Raw genomic sequence first — 7,089 nt, 5'->3', positions numbered from 1 at the left:
ATGAAAGGGTGCAAAGCTGAAGAAATGGCCACTCTAGCCTCCTGGTTATCCTCATGAATGATGATCGACAGAAGGTATGACCTGTTGCTCACACTCTTACGGGCTTCCTCAAGTTGCTCTTCCTCCTCCGTGAAAATGGCGATGGGAGGTGAAATATCCAGGTCTTTGGGCTGCGGCTCCCTGTCTCTCTTTTCTGGTGCTGATGACACCAAGGAGGTGCTCGCGGTGAGCCCGTGTAATACGGGTTTGTCCCCCCAGTAGAAACTGGGTTGAGGTGGGGGATACCTGGCTGGCATGTAGCTCAGGGCATTGTAGGAGGCCATGTTCTCTCCTGCTGTGTACTGGTGAGTCTGCAGAAACAAATCCAGGGATCGATTCATCGAGTTCGATGAATCCTCCCCTGGGCTGTCCTCAGCTTGCTCTAACTTGATTGGTTTTTTACTTTGCTCCGCAGTAGGGTTGACCCCCCTACTTTTCTCACAGCCTTGGCGAGATGGGAATTTTTGTGGGCTTGGGTTAAGGTGAACAAGAAGAACAGCAAGGCTGGGCGCCATCTTGCATCAGCACACAGTCTATGTCCACATCTGTACTTTGTTGCTCACCATGAAGTGTGGGAAAATCCACTCTGTCTAACAACACAACACAGTCCCTGTGTAACTTGTATCACATCTTTGCAATGTAGAAATGAGACTGAAGTGATGAACTTTCTTTCTTTCTCTGCATCTTTGGCAGGCACTCAGCCTTGTTTCTCTGGTAGACTCTTCAGAGGTCTCAGAGGGCTGGAATAAAAGAAGAACTTTGTAGACACACAGGCGCAGGTATTAACTCTTCTCTCCAGTTTGAGAAAATGGTGGAGGCACTTTTCTCTCCGTATTTTTGAAAAAAGGCACGCAGGAATCATCCTGTTTGTGCCGCCTTTAAGGCCTGCCCTGCAGCGTCCGAGGAGCGGGGCCACAGCTGAGGAGACAGCAGGGTAGAGTTTGGGCCTTGTCAAGGGGCTCTACTATCTCCCACCCTGAGGGTAGCATGGGACCCATTCAAGTTACCACTGGGGGGATCTTCACGGGGGTAACCCAATATGTGGTTTACCTTAAACAGTCCTGTCATGGGTGACACCACTGTTCCTTCCTCTGTGGTGAATCCATATGATGAAATAAGTGGTCCATACACACAGGGAAACTTTTAAGGAGCAAAGCTGGGAACGGTTGGCAGTGCTCGTTTACTTCAACAATACTTACAGTCAAACGGTAGTAAAAAAACTCACGCAAGCAGGAAAATGGTGCAAAATCACAAAGTGGTGTGATGGGGAGGAAATCACAGGATATCAAAAGACTCTACAGTTCAAGTTATCTGCAGGGTTCTATTCCCGATACTAACTCCTTTACTCACACCAGCTCTCTACCGGTCAGCACTCACATTTGGCAGGCAGGCACTCCATGCTGCATGGCGGTTCCACTCTCTCTCTTCTCCTCAGTGGTTCAGAATACCACTGGCTTCTCCTGGGTAAAGCAGGTCCAGGGAAGGCTGAGGATACCTTTCAGCCTCTTCAATTCCAGCCCACATAGAACTGATGGTGTCTGTGTGGCTCACTTGCATCTCCACAAACACTCCTCACTCTTGCAAGACCAGAACAGAACTCCCTTGCAGACACCTTGCATTCACATATACATCTCACGATCATGGGACAATCAACAAGAAACATTTTCCAGACATCTCACATACCAGACAGTAACCCATTCAGTGCTGCAGATATGCAATACACATATATATTCAACATAAAAGACACTGACAACACATAGGCACGAGACAAATGCATGCATACATTATGGAGGGGCCTCGTTAACTCCAGCCACTGCAGCTGCAGCAGGCATTTTAGCTAGGGAAAGAGCTGAGAGAAGATATTTGTGAGGGACAGTACTGGGGCATTTCAAAGCAGTGCATAGAGCTCTGCGTGTCTGTTCTAATCTGCACACAATCTATTCCAATGCAATTTATAGTGGACTGAGCAAGTGTCTTTTTTCCCCAAATGTTTCCTCTCCAGACTGGTGTATAGTACTGGGACAGTTAAAAACAGTGCATACAGCAGGATGCATCTGTTTTCAAAATGAAAAATAACATTTCTGGTAAAATAAAGGGTGGAAAAAGAGTAGAGAAAAACATACCCATTCCATGTCCTCTGGCAGTAAGGATGTTGATGCCAGTACCAGCACTGTCGGCACCAGCCATGTGCCCACACCTAGTACTAGTAGCAGCCATGTGCCTGGTAGCAGTAGCAGCATCAGCAAGACTCCTCCAGTGGATGCATTATTTTGGAGGATACAATTGCTATAGTGGACTGGTTGACTTGATCATCTCAGGAGGAAACGCAAGCGTTACTTTGAGCCAAGATTTTGTGAATTCCTACTCCTCTACAGTTACTTGGCATACTGATAGGGGCATTAGCCGTTCCCTGTCATCATCTGTGTCTTCACTGCCCCCTTCTAGTGGAGCACCACCTTTTCTCCTGAGAGACAGCACTCTTGGTGTTAAGGCTATGAAAGATACTCATCAACAGAATAGTGATGATGAGGGGTTACATGAAGATAGTCAGCTTTTGGAGTGTGTTGTGCAGTAGTTGAGAAGTATAGCTATGGTGCTAGTTGGGGTGGTGGTAGCCATGGTGATATTAGCAGTTGTGAGGGTGGATATGGTGGGAGGTGGCAAGGAGCCAATGAGACATCAGAAAAGGACTGAAAAAAGTGGCGAGGATGATGAGGACTATGATGATGATGTGGTCTTGAACAGGTGATAAGGAGGTGATGATGTTGATGTAGTCAGAGGAGGAGGGTAGTGGAGGCACTGGCAGTGATAAAACGCCACACTTAGATAGGTCACAACATCTGCATAAGATCCTAGGGGTAGGCCTCCTGGTATGCTCAGCTCAGGAGCAGGTCATGGCGACACTGCTGCTGCCAATGTAGGCTCCAGAAGCCTGCTAGAGGAGGGTCAAGCTTGAATGGTGGTCTTAATACAAGCTGTTTCTGGTACTCTGCCATGCGGCAATTCTTCTGTACCCACCTGGAGGAACGAAACACGGCACTGTGCCAGATCTGCAAACAAAAAGTAAGGCATGGCCAGAGCACAAATGTAGAAACTGTGCCTCTACGTAACTACATGGAGCAACATCACAAGGCCGCATGTGACAATCAAATTACCCTACAAGTTGAAGACCTTGCTGCTTAGGCTCCAAATTCCTGTAATCTATTTAGTAGCAAGACCTCATCTACGGGCAGTACAGACTCATTATCATCATCACTGTCTTCTAGTGCTCCTCCTCCTCTGTCCCGTTAGTTATCCATAACAGAATCTATATCCAACAAACAACACTACGTGCCCAGTCATCCAGGAGAAAAAATAGCCGTGGCAGCCGGAAACGATGCAATCACAAAACCTTTATTCCTCCAGTCACCATACGACGTTTCGATCCAACATGATCTTTATCGTGCCCAGTCATCCGGTTGACATCCAGCTAAACTTACACCTAGCCAAGTTGTTGGTGATGCAGTCACTACTGTACAACCTGGTTGAGTCCACCGCCTTTAGTGAATTGATGGTGTGCGCTCAGCCTAGGTGGCGGATATAGCTGACATTATTTCTCTAAGAAGCCTTTCCTACCTTGCACAATCATGTGGAAAAGAGGGTGGGCCAGTTCTTGTGATTGTCTATTTACAGCAAGGTGCATGCCACCATTGTTTCTGCACTGCGTCTAGAACACATGATATATGCTTTATGAATGACACATTTAATCAATCTGTTAGTAACACGTTTCTTTAACGCATATGTTGGTTTGCAGGATGTGCTATCCAAGTCCAGGAAAGTTTGCGTTTGCTCTAGCCGGTCTTATCCATTTAAGCATGCCCTCCTATACTTGCAGCTTTAGAATGGTCTCCCTGAACACCGCTTGATATGCGACTTACCAATGCATTGGAATTCCACCCTACAGATGTTGGACCATCTGTAGGAACAGCATAAAGTGGTGAGTGATTTCCTCATGCAGCAGACAGGTAGTTTTTGGATTCAGTGTGAGTTAATCTCAGGCATTGGCAGGTTATTAGAGACACATGTCGCATGCTGAGAGCTTTTGAAGAGGTGACAAAATTTGTCAGCAAGGACAAAAGTCAAATGAATGATGTTATGCTGCTGATATTCATTATGGAACAAACACTCATGGCAATGATTCAGCAAGGAATGGAGGAAGGATCACAAGTGGCTCGCAGCAGCACTATTGTTGAAGAGGAGGTGGATTTGGAGATGGAGTTATCACATGAAGGGATAGGGAATGAGACAGACACCCAACATGATGACAGTGATGATGATCATGATGATGATGATTAACCATGGCAGTTAGGGGCACAGTTTGAACCGACTGGAAAACTTGGAAACACTGGAGAGGATGGTGAGCTATATTCTCCATTGCTTGTGTGATGACAGCTGTATTGGTAGTATTATTGAAAGGTATTACTGGATAGCCACACTTTGAAATCCTTGGTATAAAAATAAAATGACTGAATTTTATCCATCTTCTGAGAGGAAGACAAAATTTGCTTATTATCAAGAGAAGATATGCAGCCAGCTAGCCATGGCTGTTAAACGACAGACATCCACTGCAAGTAAGTCTGACAGGAGGTCACTCTCCGCTCCTTGCTGAGTCAACACTCCACCACCTCTGCCAACTGTACGGGCTCCAACATGTGGCAGCAGACCATTCAGTGTGGAGAACACAATGAAACACTTTTTACATCCAATATGCTGACCTGACACACATCATCATAACCGAAGGGATGTTCACCACCACCACCTGAACAATCAGGTTCAGTTATACCTGGACTGTTCCCTTGCTCCAGCAGATACCTCAAGCCCAGATCCCAAGGACTTTTGAGTCAGCAGATTGTAAGGTTGTCAAGGACTGGCCCAGTTTGTCATGGTTATACTATTATGTCAACCCTCCAGTATAGCATCAGAGAGGGTATTCATCATGGCAGTTGGCATCATCACCCTTAAGTAAGCAAGATTGCCTGCCAAAAGGTTGGAAAAACTCAAGTTTGTGAAAATGAATCAGGCATGGCTTTCTGAGATCTTGAAACTCATGTGACTGATGCCACGAATTAGATCTGCCATTGCTGCTGTTGATTCACTAGTACTACCACCACCATCCCTGCTGATGACTCGCTAATACTACCAGTCCTCCACACCTGCAGCCATCCACTGCTACCAGACCTATAAGCCAAAGATCAACCAGATGATCCCAGGTCTCCTGTCCTGTTGTCCATTTAATACTGTGTTGCTGCTGATGCGGCTACTTCAGCCACCACACCTGCTGATGCTACTACCAGGCCTTTTTATTTTTTCAATTTAAAGCATTGTGTAAGGGGGAAAAACAATTTCTACATTTTTTTTTATCTGTAAACATTTAGATCAGCAATGATTACAGCATCTGTGGGGTTAAATGTAGAGAAATGCTTAGATAATCAAGTGCTCATTTTTTCCACTTCTTTTCTAGGAAAAAAAGACCCCCATATGTGACAATCAGGAGGCAAATATGTTCTCTGATTAATGGGAGAGTGGTAACATGAAGAAAAATTCATGTCGACCCTCTTTGAGACAGAGAGACAAGAGAATCAGAGTTTCTTGCTGCCAGCTTCTCCCTCTGCTGCTCTTTCTCTGCCCTGCACACTGACTGAAAAGTGACAGCTGTAAATTCATTATTCCAGATCCCACTTCAAATGGCTGTAGCTCCAGTTTTGTAAATACTACCAACACCCTTTTGATGTCATTTTAAAGCCAAGAATCTTGGCCTTAAATTAAACCAAAAACATGTCAGTAGTAATGGCAGAATTTGAGGTACAGCCATTGTTTAGTTCCACAATTTCTTATTTTTTCCAACCTAAGTTACTTAAAATCAAAATGACTGAAATAAAAAATTAATGAGCATTGAGTCCCATCACGTCAGCTCATGTACTGCCATAGGTGCATTACAGATTGTTCACTGCAGGCTTCTATGGAAGTACTTGGGTATAGGGAATGAATAATATTAACGTGGAAAGCTGGTGAGATGTAATCAAATTGGTTCCCGAACATTAACCAGTATTACTGGTTTTTCATCTCATCATACAAGACTAGCACAAAAGCACCACCCATTACTCTCTGGACATTGGACCAAGCACCCTTGAACAAAGCAATCTTCCTCCAGCAGTTCATTTCACCAGTGTACATGATGTCAGCTCCTTTCCTACCAGATTCCATCATCATACGATGATAGACTGTGTGAAATGGGTAGGAGACAAATTTGGTCATGACTGTTACAGTCTGAGCGATTATCCAGCTTATGAAGATGTGTGTGTTCTTAGGATCTGGAAGCATACCTTTAGCTGTGTCATAGAATCCAAAGTAGGCAGTTTTGGAACCTACGGACAGACACATTGAAACCCTGTACAGGCCTTTAAGCTCATCAGATCGATTTGAAAATCTTAACCAAGCAATTGCCAAGGCTAGAGAATTGTCTATCAGCACCAGCTTTGTAAACATCAGCAGCTAGGCATGTTCTAGCAAAGTCAAGTGGGTAGACAAAGCACAAGAAGGTTGCACCGGCATTATCACCGGATGCCAGGTTTCAAGCAAAGTAATGCCAGAACTGGGTACTCTTGTCAACACCATTGAGGAAGATCTTCTTGTACTTGTCGTTAAGAGCGAAGTTCAGGGCCTTCGTTCGAAAATATCTGATGGCATTGGCAAGGTTACCCGCCAGCAGGGCAGGAAACCTTGTTCTTTTGGGACACCACTAGCCAAGAAGTCCTTGATGAAGGAGACAGCTGTGTCGGTCATCGCGGTTGGCTGATAGCAAGTGGCTTTTGCTGCAGCACTGAGCTTTTGAGGGCTGGGGCGAGTTACATCCTTTTTTTAGTAGAATGAGCTCTGTGTGACTAAAACTGAAATGTCTCGAAGAATGAACAGAGCTTGTACTAATCAGTAGAGGAGTTAAAGAGGGTATTTCACCAATATAAATAATTCCCTCTCCACAGCATAAGGAATAACTTGCTTATTGATAGGGAT

The 7,089-nt window shown here is 45.0% G+C and overlaps 1 pseudogene; it reads right to left on the bottom strand.

Annotated features, from left to right (window-relative positions):
• Positions 1-6,126: 6,126 nt before the first annotated feature.
• On the bottom strand, positions 6,127-6,861 carry LOC136620299 (ADP/ATP translocase 2 pseudogene; annotated as a pseudogene).
• Between the last annotated feature and the right edge of the window lie 228 nt (positions 6,862-7,089).

This window comes from Eleutherodactylus coqui, chromosome 3 (genome assembly GCF_035609145.1).
Source record: "Eleutherodactylus coqui strain aEleCoq1 chromosome 3, aEleCoq1.hap1, whole genome shotgun sequence".
NCBI lineage: Eukaryota > Metazoa > Chordata > Amphibia > Anura > Eleutherodactylidae > Eleutherodactylus > Eleutherodactylus coqui.
This window is presented reverse-complemented; position numbering and strand designations above follow the sequence as displayed.